This window comes from Pinus tabuliformis, chromosome 9 (assembly GCF_031772625.1).
Source record: "Pinus tabuliformis cultivar Carrire ecotype Pingquan chromosome 9, CPIR1, whole genome shotgun sequence".
Classification (NCBI taxonomy): domain Eukaryota; kingdom Viridiplantae; phylum Streptophyta; class Pinopsida; order Pinales; family Pinaceae; genus Pinus; species Pinus tabuliformis.
The window spans coordinates 386,790,414-386,806,359 of record NC_142307.1 but is presented as its reverse complement, the minus strand read 5'-3'; the positions used below and the strand labels follow the sequence as shown (position 1 = coordinate 386,806,359).

Sequence of the window (15,946 nt, the reverse complement as noted above, 5' to 3'; positions counted from 1 at the left end):
GCAGAACACAACTAGTGTAAAATATAATTCGAGTGCGCATGGTAAAAAATGCATGTATGGGATAAATGGTGCGGATGAATAATCAACAAGGCGACAGAAGGCTGTAAATAAAAGCTTGACCATTAATGGAATGACACCATTAGTTGACTCAGTAGGTGCGAAAATCTTGTTGCGATTAAGTCACCATTGCACCCTTCCGGCTGAAAAGATAAACTAGAAAATTAACACCATCACTGACATAAAATCACAAAAAGGAAGGCACGTTTTTGAAACTTTTCCTTTTGTGCAAGGGCTCAAATCGAAATCCATATAAAATAGAGGATACGAATGCTTTAAAAGCAAACAACACCTTACAAATATAGGAAGTGGAGAAAATCACGTTGGTGATTGTTGTTTCTTACCTTTCGAGTTGTTTTTCTTGACTGCGGATCGAGTTAACCACCAAGGTAAGGTGAATAATGAAGCGTCCTCCCTCATGGACTGATAGAACCATCCGATAAACACTATCATAACAAGGTAAAAGCAACTATGTTACTAAAATTCACTTTTAAAAGCTCAAAGTTCTTGGTATTACAAGGTAGGGATAAATGTTATCCTCCTTTGATTGTTCAGAATTATGCTTATCGCTTGGGTAGTGATTTTCTGCATTTTTCCAATTCGGCATGTGTTATTTCCTTTACCCATAACTCAGGGATACATGCTATATTGAGAACCTTCTATTTGAATCGAAAAAAGAAAAAAACTTTATATTCCATGCCCTAACTATTACCATTCTTATAGGCATCCTTCATAGGCACATTGTTGCATTTGCTAGAGATTCGTGAATATTTCATTAAGTGGCTGAGTCTAGCTAGTTCATCATGCATTTGTATGTATGACCTATATATCATTCACCATATTCTGACTTGAACTATTAACTATGGAATACTTCATGTCATATGACATGAGAGAGAATACAAGTTGGTCATCGCGTGCATGTTTGACAAACAATACAATGCCTTATTCAATGCCTCAAACCAGGCAGATTGTCATGAACAATCCCGGGGCTATGGCCCAAGGGTTGAAAGGGTGAAATAAATTTTTTTTCACTTCATGTTGAACCACTGAAAATTTTAGAGAAGGGCATAGTTCCTCAAGAAGTCTATCAGAACGCTAATTTGAAGCATTCGACTTTACAGATACAGCTAGCTTCAAGTTCGCTCTTTGGCCAAAAAATTCCCTCACCTCCAGGAACCCCATCGCAGGAGTCCTTTCCTCAACCAATGGACAACTAGTTGTAAGAGTAGCTTCAACCTGAGAATCTCTATTGAGATAGAATGGCTTGAAACCAATAATTTGAGTAGCCTCACCCAACGGTGCTGCAAGCAACAATATGATAATCATAACGTAGTTCTTCATCACTAAGTTGATTTAAGTAAGAAAACTTGTCTATCTGCACCCAATGTGATTATCACACATAAAAAAACGGTGATATGGCATCTTATTGTCCACGAAGTTTATGAAACTAGGGAGTCAGGGTGGAGAGGTGCTTCGGTTGTTCTTTGTAATGTAGGTTGAGGAAAGTCCTCAAACCAAATTTCGCAGAAATTGCAAACATCACCAGTGAGACATGGATAACTGTTATAAATTCTAAAATCCTGAAGCTTCTATGTTTTTCCCCATTGAATGCATGCCTAAGATGAGCATCATATGGAGAAATAAGAAATCTCCACAGTTAAAAACAACATGCCTGTCGAATTGGTGTTTGGTGAAGTTGATGTTCTACGCTGACATTTGTTCAATGCTCACACTCACCCTATAAAGTTGCTCATCTCGTGGGTTGCCTATGACGCACAATTCCAGGGATAGTAGATGAAGGTCATCAAGAAAGAGAGAACCCGAGGAACTGTAATAGAGTCAGTACCTGTGTCAAATGGTAAGGCATTGATAACAAAAATACAAGTTGTTCTCTATGCTATGCTCACAACGATACTCTTTGGGAATCTATTATTAACTAGGAGGAAGTCGCCCTTCTCTGTTTTTCATAATTACATGCATAATTTTCAAATTGTTGTCGATTCAGAAGATGCAAATTTAATTACACTATTTCGGTGCAGCAGAGAGCATCGATCTTTGTACGATCTGAATCATCTCACATATTTGTGTTTGTGAGGATACATTCATAGGAATTACAAAAGAAGTCTACGATCTTCACGAGATGATAGTGCCTCTTTACGGAGTTGCATGGATTTACAGTAATGCAATTAATATACGTGAGTTTCAATTGCCATTCTAAAGAGATTTCTGGTTACAGCAGATTATTTGCTATAACCTTCTGCAATATGAGGATGTGTGGATGGGCGAGGAAGGCGATCGTGCTTGTGACAAGAAAGTTTGTGAACATCTCATTTCTTTGGAGCACGATATCAAGTTGAGATAAAGAAACTTATGAATTATAGTTGCACAAGTAAGCAAGTGAAATCTGAAAGAGAAGGTCTCATGTTAAAACATTAACCAAGATATGGTCAAGTATGTAAAACATGAAGAATTTGTTTCTAAAAATGTTTACTTTGCGAGTAGGGAAAAATTCTGCATAAAGAATGATGAATGAATTCATTAATTGCTTAATTATATATCGAAAATTAGAATTGTCAAGGTACATGCAACATAAATGTGAAAACTCTTTTGGCAAGACTTGGAAATTTTACATGGAAAAAGTAGTTTTCATGAGATTAAGAAAATAACTACTCATTTGGAATTGCATAGCAGAATTAAATCCTTATGTATACTAATTTTTGTTTACACGAGCAGAGGCAATCTCATCACTGATAATATTTCTTTAAATTAAATTTCATTTACTATCATATGTTATATGTTATTTTATGGAAAATAAAAACCATATAGTTGCACAAGTAAGCAAGTGAAATCTGAAAGAGAAGGTCTCATGTTAAAACATTAACCAAGATATGGTCAAGCATGTAAAACATGAAGAATTTGTTTCTAAAAATGTTTACTTTGCGAGTAGGGAAAAATTATGCATAAAGAATGATGAATGAATTCATTAATTGCTTAATTATATATCGAAAATTAGAATTGTCAAGGTACATGCAACATAAATGTCAAAACTCTTTTGGCAAGACTTGGAAATTTTACATGGAAAAAGTAGTTTTCATGAGATTAAGAAAATAACTACTCATTTGGAATTGCATAGCAGAATTAAATCCTTATGTATACTAATTTTTGTTTACACGAGCAGAGGCAATTTTCTACCTACAGTTTATATAAACTCAAACTCATCACTGATAATATTTCTTTAAATTAAATTTCATTTACTATCATATGTTATTTTATGGAAAATAAAAACCATATGTTTCAATAAAAACACTTTAACATAAAATCGAGCCCATAAAAATATGAAACTCTATAAAATCATAATTAATAATATTTCTTCAAATATTATATGTCATATTTTATTTATAATAAAATATTAATTAAAAAAACTAACAACAACATTGAATCACACGTGTCGGTTGAACGCTAGCCTGGAAGGCGATTAAATTACATAAAGTGTGTGGGTATTGACATATAAGAAAATAAGAAGGGAAGAATAAAATAAAGGGAAGCTTTGAAAAGTCTAAAAACTTTGACTTAGATGCTACTCACACTCTACATTTTGTAATCTGAGTTCGTAAATGGGCAGATACCCACTTTGCGCGTAGTGTTTAGCAGACTCCTTCCACCCGCGAACTTTCACTTTCTTCTTATATTCGTCATATAATTTCAATGACCCTGAACGGTTGCTTGCCATGCAGTCAATGAATGTGCACATCTTCCTAAACTCATCCATATTCTTACAATCCACCGCAACAGTTTCAGGATACACCGGTTTTCTATCCACCGCAATAGCTGCTTCACTATTCACCGCTTCACTATCCACCGCACCATAAGCCGCATCACTATCCACCTCAATAACTGCTTCACCATTCACCGCTTCACTATCCACCGCAATAACTGCTTCACCATTCACCGCACTATAAGCCGCATCACTATCCACCTCAATAACTGCCTCACCATCCACTGCTTCACCATTCACCGCTTCACTATCCACCGCAATAACTGCTTCACCATTCACCGCACTATAAGCCGCATCACTATCCACCTCAATAACTGCCTCACCATCCACCGCTTCACTATCCACCGCAATAACTGCTTCACTATCCACCTCAATAACTGCCTCACCATCCACCGCTTCACTATCCACCGCAATAACTGCTTCACCATTCACCGCTTCACTATCCACCGCAATAACTGCTTCACCATTCACCGCACTATAAGCCGCATCACTATCCACCTCAATAACTGCTTCACCATCCACCGCTTCACTATCCACCGCAATAACTGCTTCACCATCCACCGCTTCACTATACAACGCAGGACCCATTAATTTTTCCTCCGCAATAGCTGCTTCACAATTAGGGTACATAGACACTACGCAATTATTAATAACTTCGTCAATCGTACACCCGATAACAAAGGATTCACACTCGAAAACAATTTCACACCTAAAGGTCTTTTGTCCTTCTAGAACGTAAATTAAGCCAACGTCAATTAAGTCATAGAGCACCAGCGTTGCATTTGGGTTATTGGCATTTACGCCTCCAGCTACTGGTGCGCATATATCACCCTTCACTACCCTCAATTGTATATCATTGGACGGCTTCAGATTTTCAACCCAGTGACCCAATGAATACACCTGCCTCCTCGTTGAGTAACTCAGCTTGTCACACACGCGATGCATGAAGCAGCAGAGGAGGCGAATGATGTTGCTATAAACCAATTTCCTCAATTTTGTGCTTAACTCCAATACTGCCGACGCTAAGCTGAACACTAGTGGAATCAACCAAAATACTTTCTTGATTTGGAGGAAGAAGCCTACCAAATTTAACACCTTTGCTACTTTCTCCTCCGACAATAACAAATTCACGGGGAGAAGCCAAGCAGCGTCTGAATACACGATACTGTACTGGTTTTCAACGATGATGCAGTCCAACGCTTCTGACAACTGCATGACAGACCCTGTGACCACTGAATCCCAAAACCCCCTGTAACTTTTCAAAAACACTTTTTCTCTTTCGGAATATTCCTCTACTTCTCCCACGTCCAGCAGGGTCTGCCACATTGCATGAGTAATGTAGTAGCACATTTTGTCATCCACAAACAACTTGTTGCCATCTCTCTCTAGATGGAATTTCTTCCCCAAGTACCACATATCCAATACAGTCCTAGAACTCGCCCCTCTTGGGTACCTTGGCAGTGGCGTCAACTCATCATGTAACCCTGGAGCCTTGGTCAGTACAAAGCAACGCATGTGCTTGAACACCCGGCCCTTACAACGCCGCATGAATGCGTAATATGAAGACTGGCAAAAGGGCAGCAGCGAAATGATCCATTGGAACCCCCCTCGTACAAGCCCTCCCACAGGCGTGAGTTTCAGGAATTGCCATGTGGCAAGACATATTTGAAAGACGACCAAGAATATGCTCATAATTTCCTGGACTTTCTTCATGATCAGACTTCAGACCTCCTCTACAGAAACAATAAACTGCAACCAAAATAAGAGAAATGATGAATAATGAAGGTTACTGAAAACAATGGGAACATATACATAAAACCCACTCTGGGCATCTTTAATTTGATCTCTTTTTTTGATAGGAAAGCACCTTTCGATTATTCACACAACGATCCAATTGCATTCAACCACTCCTCTCTCCTTACAATATTCAATTGTGATTAACATAATTTTAACAAGCCATGCCAAAAACCATTGAAATGGAATGCAAGTAGCCATAAATATGCATCAATATTCAAATGGGAAATTAAATTAATATGCGAACAACAACCGGGAAGCCATATTGATTTGGAAAGGGCTAGTTAAGAAATCATTATTCAAATGAGAAATTAAATTAATATGAAGATATACTGAAAACATATATTATATTAGCTAAAATCAATTGACTTTGTCAACAAAAGGTCCAGGGAGTTTCCCACTGGAGAGGCTGCTTGCAATCTTCCAATGCATCACAGCAGTGGCAAATGAAGAATTGGAAAATCTACAATCTGACAATATATCTGCAGCTGATGAAAATGGTTTGGGGCCTAAATATATTAACATAACCAAAACTGAAATGAAATTAATATTAATACATTAACAAATATAAACTAATAAATATATATCAATCATATAAACAACTTCCTTAAGATTTTTTTTTCAAATTTGAGAATATCAAAATCTAACTTGGCATAAAAACAAAATTTAAAAACAAAAGCATGTTAATTTCTATGACACTACTCTTAAATAAATACTCTGGAGAAGATCTAATGTTTGTAAAAGAACCAATCACTTACAACATAACGAACCTTAAAAACTTCAAGTAAATTTTTCTCTGAATTGCATTGAAGGTATATAATTTTATGGAAAGCTTCAAACAGAGAATCAATAAACAAAAAACACCATTAACCCCCAAAAAGTCTGCAAGTAATTATGGTTATTAAAATAAAAACGAGAGAATTAGATATGTCAATTGCTGTTGATATCAAGAAATCAAATCAAATTAAAAAAAAAAGACCCGATTCTCCCTCACCTCATCCAATCAACTAGAAGATGAATGATTGTCTTGGCCGGTTTGGCTCAAAGAACGAAGGTCCCGGAAATAACTCGTTGGCTCTAGTACTCTTGCAGTCCAAAGACTATCCCTTCCCTCAAGGATTTGATTGTGAGATTTCTCAGATGGTGTGACCCAAGATCGCAGAATTTTGAAAGTATTTATCAGGATTTGTTGTCAGCCTCATGACGGTTCACTGTGGATTGAACTAATATAAATAAGCACCCCATCTCCCTATTTGGCACTGAATTTGGTGAAGAAAAAGAACTGGTCAATGAGATCTGAGGAAACAACTCAGTGATAACAACTGCAGACCTGAGCCCTAAAACGAAAGGAGGCCGCATTAAATAGACCTATTCTGAAGCAGAGACCAAAGTTTTTGTTCTGTGATATTGCTAGGTATATCTTGTTCCTTCTAAAGCTCTTTCTAATCAAGTCTGAGGCTGTTCAAGTTCTTGAAGAAGGCTCGAGTTTTCTGAATTATCCTCTGAGACAACGTTTTGATTTTCTAACTCTCGTTTTACTTTGACATTATTTTATAATGAAGAAAATGTGGGAAAGAAGGCTATATTACAAGCCCATTAGATGAATTTGGGGTAGATTTCATGGTTTGAAACTAACTAAAACAAGCTATATGAGCACAACCCAAATGGGATCGTACTGGCATAACAATCACAAAGCAATATCAAAAGCATGGATTTACTATCAATTGCAGGAGTCAGCTCAAACTAAACTCAAGTTGACCTCCTCCTATAGTCATGACGGTTCACTGTGGATTGAACTAATATAAATAAGCACCTCATCTCCCTATTTGGCACTGAATTTGGTGAAGAAAAAGAAGTGGTCAATGAGATCTGAGGAACAACTCAGTGATAACAAATGCAGACCTGAGCCCTAAAACGAAAGGAGGCCGCATTAAATAGACCTATTCTGAAGCAGAGACCAAAGTTTTTGTCCTGTGATATTGCTAGGTATATCTTGTTCCTTCTAAAGCTCTTTCTAATCAAGTCTGAGGCTGTTCAAGTTCTTGAAGAAGGCTCGAGTTTTCTGAATTATCCTCTGAGACAACGTTTTGATGTTCACCTGGTTTCTAAAAGAAAAGTTTGTATGTATTTCGCTAGATTTAAGGTCTCTCTAAGACACATCATCTGAAGTTCTATTCAGCCTATTTGAATAAAAATTTCAGACCTCCTTCAAGTTGGCTTGATGACAATGATATTAGATCCATTCCCTACACCTGGAATTTCCTTGTTGGTCACAATGACATTGATGACAAGGAACTTCCCAAAGCTATACATTATACAATGGGAGGTCCTTGGTTCGAGGCCTGGAAAGATTGTCAATTCGCAGACCTGTGGCTTCAGGAAGTGGACGAGTATAAGAGGTCCCAGATGATACAGAAGGTGATTCAAGATGAGCTCATAAGGCTGTTGGATACAAAAATGAATGAAAGAGCAGGAGAGCTTGAAACCAGAGTAGGTGAGTTGGAAGGCAAGGATAGAGAGATCTCTGCTCTGCAGAAATTGTTGTTGTTTTATCTGCAAGAGAGGTTTCTAACAGAGGGAGGGAATGGTGTGAAAGAACCTCCTTTTGATGCCCAAAGAAAACGCAGTAAGGCATAAGGTTTCCTTTGCGTTTCCTTTGATGATACATTGACAAAGATTTTTTACCTCAAAGATGTCATCTTACAGGCATGGATATCATCTTATTCTTTTTGCTTGAAAAACAGAATGCATGCTGTAAGAATCATCCCACCCACAGCAGTGCCTGCAGTGGTACTGCCTCTTAAGAAAGTGTAAGTATGAGCAAGGCAAACTCAAGTCTTGGAAAATCAGAAACCTTGGATGCTTGAGCTAATCCATAACTATATTCTGGGGTATCACATGACAGAATGTATGACATTATTGGATGGGTTTGTGGGGTATGTAAATTGGAGCAAAGTTCTCTTACTCCTGCCCATACAAATTCATGGTATGCAGAATAGTCCTCGGGATATCTTTAATCTGATATGTTCAACGCCATGTATGATGTAAGTGTCTAGTTTCCTAGGACTGAACCAAAAAAATTGTTGGTTTCTTAATTGAAATAGATTGTACAATTTAAATAATCAGTTGTCTCTGTTAATGAAATGATATTTTTCTTTATTTACAAGTGAAGCCAGAAGAAACAAGCTTTAACAAAATGGTTAAGGCAATATATGTTTGGCTATGTACATTGCATTAGCCTGGAAATAAAATATATTGATCTATGAGTGAATGGCCATATATAGCTTGCATTCATTCTGTCAGCGCTGCCTTAGAAGCAACTTATTTTGTTTTAAGCACCCTACAGTTTTCATAGAAACAAGCCTTTTTTTGTGTTGTGCAGGTTTGGAGCAAAGACAAATATGAAAGTATAGAACATACGGTGGTGGTGAATGACAAGAAGGAAAGGTTCCCTATCCCATTCTTTTTAAATCCTTCGGATTATGTTATGGTGGGACCTGTACCTGATTTGGTCAATGAGAAAAATCCACCCAGATACAGAGAATACAGTTGGGGTGAGTCGTCCAAAGCTTGAGTCACAGCAATTTCAAGAATTTAAGAAAGAAAGATGTTAACAAAGCAACTTATTTTGTTTTAAGCACCCTACAGTTTTCATAGAAACAAGCCTTTTTTTGTGTTGTGCTGGTTTGGAGCAAAGACAAATATGAAAGTATAGAACATACGGTGGTGGTGAATGACAAGAAGGAAAGGTTCCCTATCCCATTCTTTTTAAATCCTTCGTATTATGTTATGGTGGGACCTGTACCTGATTTGGTCAATGAGAAAAATCCACCCAGATACAGAGAATACAGTTGGGGGGAGTCGTCCAAAGCTTGAGTCACAGCAATTTCAAGAATTTAACAAAGAAAGATGTTAACAAAGAAAAGATTGTTCTTTTTAAACATTCCTTTGCCTCATGCTACCTTAGTTATCCGTGAGAACTTAATTGTTTAGACATTGAGATATATGCAATACTATAGAGTTCCATTGTTTTTCCTAAGATACCCCTTCGGAGAGTCGAGGGCTCAATTGCAGCTTTACAATTATTGGAAACACCATTTGTGAATTTGATCAATTATGCATCATTGGTTTCTACATATGCTGGAAGGCATAGGTGTGTTGCTTCGGAATTCTAAGCTTTTTTACTGGACTCCACCATGTTCAAGGCCCTGTTGGAGTGATCAATGCATCAAAATATTGTTACCTAGAAGGATTTGATGCAATCAACAATGTTGATGTTGGGAAATGATTTGGAATACCTCTTTGACGGACACACTGTCACGCTTTTGTCAGGTTATTTATGGGACCTGATGAAATCACAGACACATCATCTGAAGTTCTATTCAGCCTATTTGAATAAAAATTTCAGACCTCCAAGTTGTCAGCGAAGGTACATATAACAGTTTAATTGAACAGTTTAAGAAGTCGATTGCAAAGGGTAATATGCAAGGCTTAGATCTCTGCTGATTAGGAAAACTGGCCATGCTCAGTTGATGCAAGTCCGAAGTAAGTGTCGGTATGTACAATGGAATAAATGATGAATAGTGGAGCACTGTGAGGAATCAATGCGATTGTGCAAATAGGTTCTATGTTTTGAGCTCCAAATCAGAACATTGACCAGTGCAATGATCTCAAACCAGTGATGTCGAGTGATGTACTTGGAATGACTCTCAGTAACCCTTGAAGTGCTTTGGAGCAGCTTCTAAAGACATTATGTATCAACCTCTTGAACAAAATTTGAAGCTTTTTGAATAAGCCTTGAATCAGCATCTTGGAGAGTTTTTTGGAGAAATCTTGAAGCCTATTGAACAAATCTTGAACCAGAAGTAGAAGAAGTACCTTTTGGGGCAGACCTTGGGTTAACTTTTGGAGCAACATTGTAGCCTCTCTTGAAGCAGACTTGGAGATTCCTTGTTGCAGACTTGAAAAGATTTGGAGCAGAAAATCTGGGGCTCACTTTTAGTGCAGATTGGAAGAGTATTGGAGCAAGGAGCAAAGACAAATATGAAAGTATAGAACATACGGTGGTGGTGAATGACAAGAAGGAAAGGTTCCCTGTCCCATTCTTTTTAAATCCTTCGTATTATGTTATGGTGGGACCTGTACCTGATTTGGTCAATGAGAAAAATCCACCCAGATACAGAGAATACAGTTGGGGGGGGTCGTCCAAAGCTTGAGTCACAGCAATTTCAAGAATTTAACAAAGAAAGATGTTAACAAAGAAAAGATTGTTCTTTTTAAGCATTCCTTTGCCTCATGCTACCTTAGTTATCTGTGAGAACTTAATTGTTTAGACATTGAGATATATGCAATACTATAGAGTTCCATTGTTTTTCCTAAGATACCCCTTTGGAGAGTCGAGGGCTCAATTGCAGCTTTACAATTATTGGAAACACCATTTGTGAATTTGATCAATTATGCATCATTGGTTTCTACATATGCTGTAAGGCATAGGTGTGTTGCTTCGGAATTCTAAGCTTTTTTTCTGGACTCCACCATGTTCAAGGCCCTGTTGGAGTGATCAATGCATCAAAATATTGTTACCTAGAAGGATTTGATGCAATCAACAATGTTGATGTTGGGAAATGATTTGGAATACCTCTTTGAGGGACACACTGTCACGCTTTTGTCAGGTTATTTATGGGACCTGATGAAATCACAGACACATCATCTGAAGTTCTATTCAGCCTATTTGAATAAAAATTTCAGAACTCCTTCAAGTTGTCAGCGAAGGTACATATAACAGTTTAATTTTACAGTTTAAGAAGTCGATTGCAAAGGGTAATATGCAAGGCTTAGATCTCTGCTGATTAGGAAAACTGGCCATGCTCAGTTGATGCAAGTCTGAAGTAAGTGTCGGTATGTACAATGGAATAAATGATGAATAGTGGAGCACTGTGAGGAATCAATGCGATTGTGCAAATAGGTTCTATGTTTTGAGCTCCAAATCAGAACATTGACCAGTGCAATGATCTCAAACCAGTGATGTCGAGTGATGTACTTGGAATGACTCTCAGTAACCCTTGAAGAGCTTTGGAGCAGCTTCTAAAGACATTATGTATCAACCTCTTGAACAGAATTTGAAGCTTTTTGAATAAGCCTTGAATCAGCATCTTGGAGAGTTTTTTGGAGAAATCTTGAAGCCTATTGAACAAATCTTGAACCAGAAGTAGAAGAAGTACCTTTTGGGGCAGACCTTGGGTTAACTTTTGGAGCAACATTGTAGCCTCTCTTGAAGCAGACTTGGAGATTCCTTGTTGCAGACTTGAAAAGATTTGGAGCAGAAAATCTGGGGCTCACTTTTAGTGCAGATTGGAAGAGTATTGGAGCAAAAGTTTGGAGCAGACATTGTAGTCCTTCTTAAAGCAGATCTGAATAAGACCTTGAAGACCAAGTTGAAGCCTAGATTTATATTTAATGTTGCACAAATTTGGCAGAGTAGATTTGTTATCAAATTGGTGGTGTCTTTTATTTGATCAGATTCATTACTTCTAATAATTTTCTAGTTTCCCACCACATTGCAACCATTTCACTGACTATGAGAACTATAACTATGACAAGATTCCAGTTGCATTTTGCATATTGGAGTATTTCTTGCACATGTGAAATTGTGAAACATTGTTTATATTTGAGGATTGGAGTCCTCATACAAGGTTGGAGCCTTGTGAGAGAGTAGGTTGGAGACTATATTGATATTTGAGGATTGGAGTCATCATTCAAGGTGGTCTTGCTTTCCACTCTCCTCAAGGGCTACGGGAGCACAGATTTCAGTGGGATGAGTTTCTTAGCACTGCAGGTCCGTCGTCCTTCTGGTCACCCACAGGGCATTCTCAACCTTGGCACCATGATTCTTGATGGAGTAGATCTTCACAGAATGAACAGATTCATCCCTGCAACTGGGGGAGCTGTGGGTTTCAGAGATTTGATGGGGAATGCTGTCGAACCCAGGCCTTCATTTGTGGGAAAATTACTGTCCATTAAACCCTAATAATGTTGTTGATGCCCAAGAACAGCAATCCCGCTGTCAAGAAAATGTGGGAAAGAAGGCTATATTACAAGCCCATTAGATGAAGTTGGGGTAGATTTCATGGTTTGAAACTAACTAAAACAAGCTATATGAGCACAACCCAAATGGGATCGTACTGGCATAACAATCACAAAGCAATATCAAAAGCATGGATTTACTATCAATTGCAGGAGTCAGCTCAAACTAAACTCAAGTTGACCTCCTCCTATAGTCATGACGGTTCACTGTGGATTGAACTAATATAAATAAGCACCTCATCTCCCTATTTGGCACTGAATTTGGTGAAGAAAAAGAAGTGGTCAATGAGATCTGAGGAACAACTCAGTGAATTCAAATCTGATGCTAGGCATTTCAGCTTTACTAACAACACTAAAAACACTCACATCATTCGTCCAGCAATGCAGTGGTGCCCTGGGAAATTAAGGAATATAAAGTCAAGGAATTCATATTCTATTTAAAGCAGATGAATGGCGAACAAACAATGAATACCATGATTCTATATTATCTTCCATCGTCTGGCGTATTTTAAATGAATGCCGTATTTACAACAAAAGAAAGCAATTTTGCAATTTTAGTATCATAAACGGGAAACCCTCACAACACCATGGGAAAAAAACCCTCTAAACTCTCTGTTTGCGATAACCAACCCAAATGCTGTCTCTGAAACCAACTTAACCCTCTTAATTGCACAGGTTTCAAAAAGTCACGGCAACACGCAAGCAAGAGAGAAACCATTAGCATAGATATAGAGATCATTTGAATGGTTGCAACTGGTGTGCAGGAATTGAACTCCAGACCATTTGGCAATTGCTTCTCAATAACCTCAAAACCCTGAAGATAAAAATAAAGGCAGAGGCCAAATACAGAACTCTGAGAGCTAAAGAGATCATATATAACAAGAGTTTATTCAACATCGGCCAAAAACACAAGTAATCGGTTCCGTAACAACATTCATGAATTGAAGAAAAAGGGAGATTACCAGGGAAAATTTGCCGAAGTGAGACCCTGGACTTATAGGTGGTCTGCGATTAGCTCTCGCTATTCTTCCCTTGCAAAGGAAACACTTGGTGAGAGAGAAACGGTGGAGTCAGTTTTTGTATATAGTCGATGTCCCACGAAGCGTGCCACCAAGGGTTTGTTCGCGGGTCTGATGTGGAGACCTACCAAGGTCCATAGTAACTCGTTTCTCCACACAGATTAATTTGCGAAGTCTAACAGTTATATTTTTTATTAATGGTTTGTTCGCTGGTCTGATGTGGAGGTCCAAGATTCTTAGTCACTTGTTTCTTCAAATGGAATAATTTGCAGACTAGATTAATCTGTATTGTGCTATGTTTTATATTTTTATTAAAATTTGGATGGTTTTGATGAGAGTTATTTTTTATTTAAAATATATTATTAAATGTATAAACAAACTTAAAATTGAGAAAAAATTTAAAATATTTAATTTATACAAATTTAATATTTAAATTATTTATTTAATAATATTTAAAATAAAATTATAAACCTAAACTAATAAAACCTATTTTTATTAAATTATTAAAATTTTAAAGTAATAAATCATAAAACCTAAAATAAACCTACTTAAGAGGTCAAAATAGATGGTTGGAGCACAAACTCGGAGGGTTTTCGTTAACTAAAGGGTTCTCTCTACACCAATCTTGACCTCTGCAGCAAATCCTGACAACTTCTTCTTCAATAGCTCGATCGTTCATCTCCATTGGTTAGTTGGCAGTTCTAATCGACACCTCGGGCTATGACGTTACGGAAATCAAGCAGTGAGGGAAATCAAAGAGGAAGGAAGACCACCCACGAGATGGTTCAACAAGCGGGCAATTTCTTCGTGAATTCAGGTAAAGTCCAATGATTATCCAAGATCTTTTCTCCATCTCCCACGCCACCCATCCCTCAATGAATATGTTCTCTTGGAACATCAGGTCCCTGAACGGCAAGAGCAACACAAGCTCTTTAAAGATCAAAGTAAAAAGGAAAACCTTGGTATAGTAATCTTGAAGGAAACCATGTGTACTTGTGAAAGAATGGAAATGCTCTCTCAAATACTCTGGAAGGGGTGTTAGGTTCAATCTCTTGTTGTAAGCAACTCGGCCCACAACATGTTCGTCCTTTGGAACCCTTTGGATATTACTTTCCAAGGTTGGTTGGCATCCCCTCAACTTCTTGCAGTAAGGATGCAACCAATAGGTGTCAGTGACACATGTTCTTCATAGCAATCTATAGATCACCGCTAGTAGCTAAGAAGAGAAACTTTCTTCAGGGTTTATTCACCCTTCGCAATCTTCATCAGATAGAGCCTTGCATAATTGGGGGGCATGGGGCGAGGGGCATTTCAATATGATTGTATCCCTAGAAGAAAAATAGTGGGGGGATCTGTAGATTGTGAAAATTTCTGAATCTATACATAAGAAATCCTACTGCAATCACTGCTTTATCATCTCACACTTGTTATTACATTCAACAAGTTATTTAATTTATAAACGGTGATGAAAAACACTATTGCAGACTACACTGACATACAGATCATAATTTGAAACAAATATGAGACAAACACACAAGGGACATCATTATTTTTGGACAACACAACCCCGTAAAAACCCAATGCGGGAAAACCAGTGCAACAGATAGAGGGTTTGTATTATTAAGCAAGTAGAATCTGAGTACAACAGGTTGCCTCTCACACCGGCTAACCTTTCAGAGAAATCGCGACAGCAAGAAATACATACGAGGATTTACCTCGTTCTCCAAGTCAAAATTTATCCACTGAGTCGCCTAACTCCGTGACCAGGTGCTAAAAATTAGGCTCAAAACTCAAAGTGGCAGAATCCCGATAAACTCAGCTTCAGATCGAAGTGCTCGTCATCCTGATTCTAACGATGCGAACGACACTCGAATCCGAGCTCATATGAAGAAGTTAGAGCAAGTCAAAGTTCAGGTTTGACTTGGACAAATGGCAGGAGTGGATGACGTGGCAAGACCGTTCAACGAATGGGGAAGCGCCAAGTGACAGGCTGCCATTGGCCTCGCATTTCATAAATCGCATGTCGCAGGTGGGTAGGCATCAAAGAATCGGCCCTAGAACAAGTCAGGGTGCGATGCGATGAATCGGCCCCCAGCGTACCCAGGTTTGCGATGCAATAATTGCACATCGCAAAAATGCAGAGTCTCATATATCTGTTACCTCCCTCACTCTGCTGATTGTGAGTTGCGATGGATCCTGAATGCAATAAGATTATGGG

At 38.0% G+C, this 15,946-nt stretch overlaps 1 long non-coding RNA gene across 1 annotated transcript; it reads right to left on the bottom strand.

The window, feature by feature from the left end:
- Positions 1 to 5,482: 5,482 nt before the first annotated feature.
- Positions 5,483 to 14,214, bottom strand: LOC149148770 (uncharacterized). Its single transcript, XR_016263011.1, has 2 exons — positions 13,672 to 14,214; positions 5,483 to 5,581 (listed from the first exon to the last, which is right to left on the bottom strand). It is a non-coding gene; the product is annotated as an uncharacterized LOC149148770 (long non-coding RNA).
- Positions 14,215 to 15,946: the final 1,732 nt, after the last annotated feature.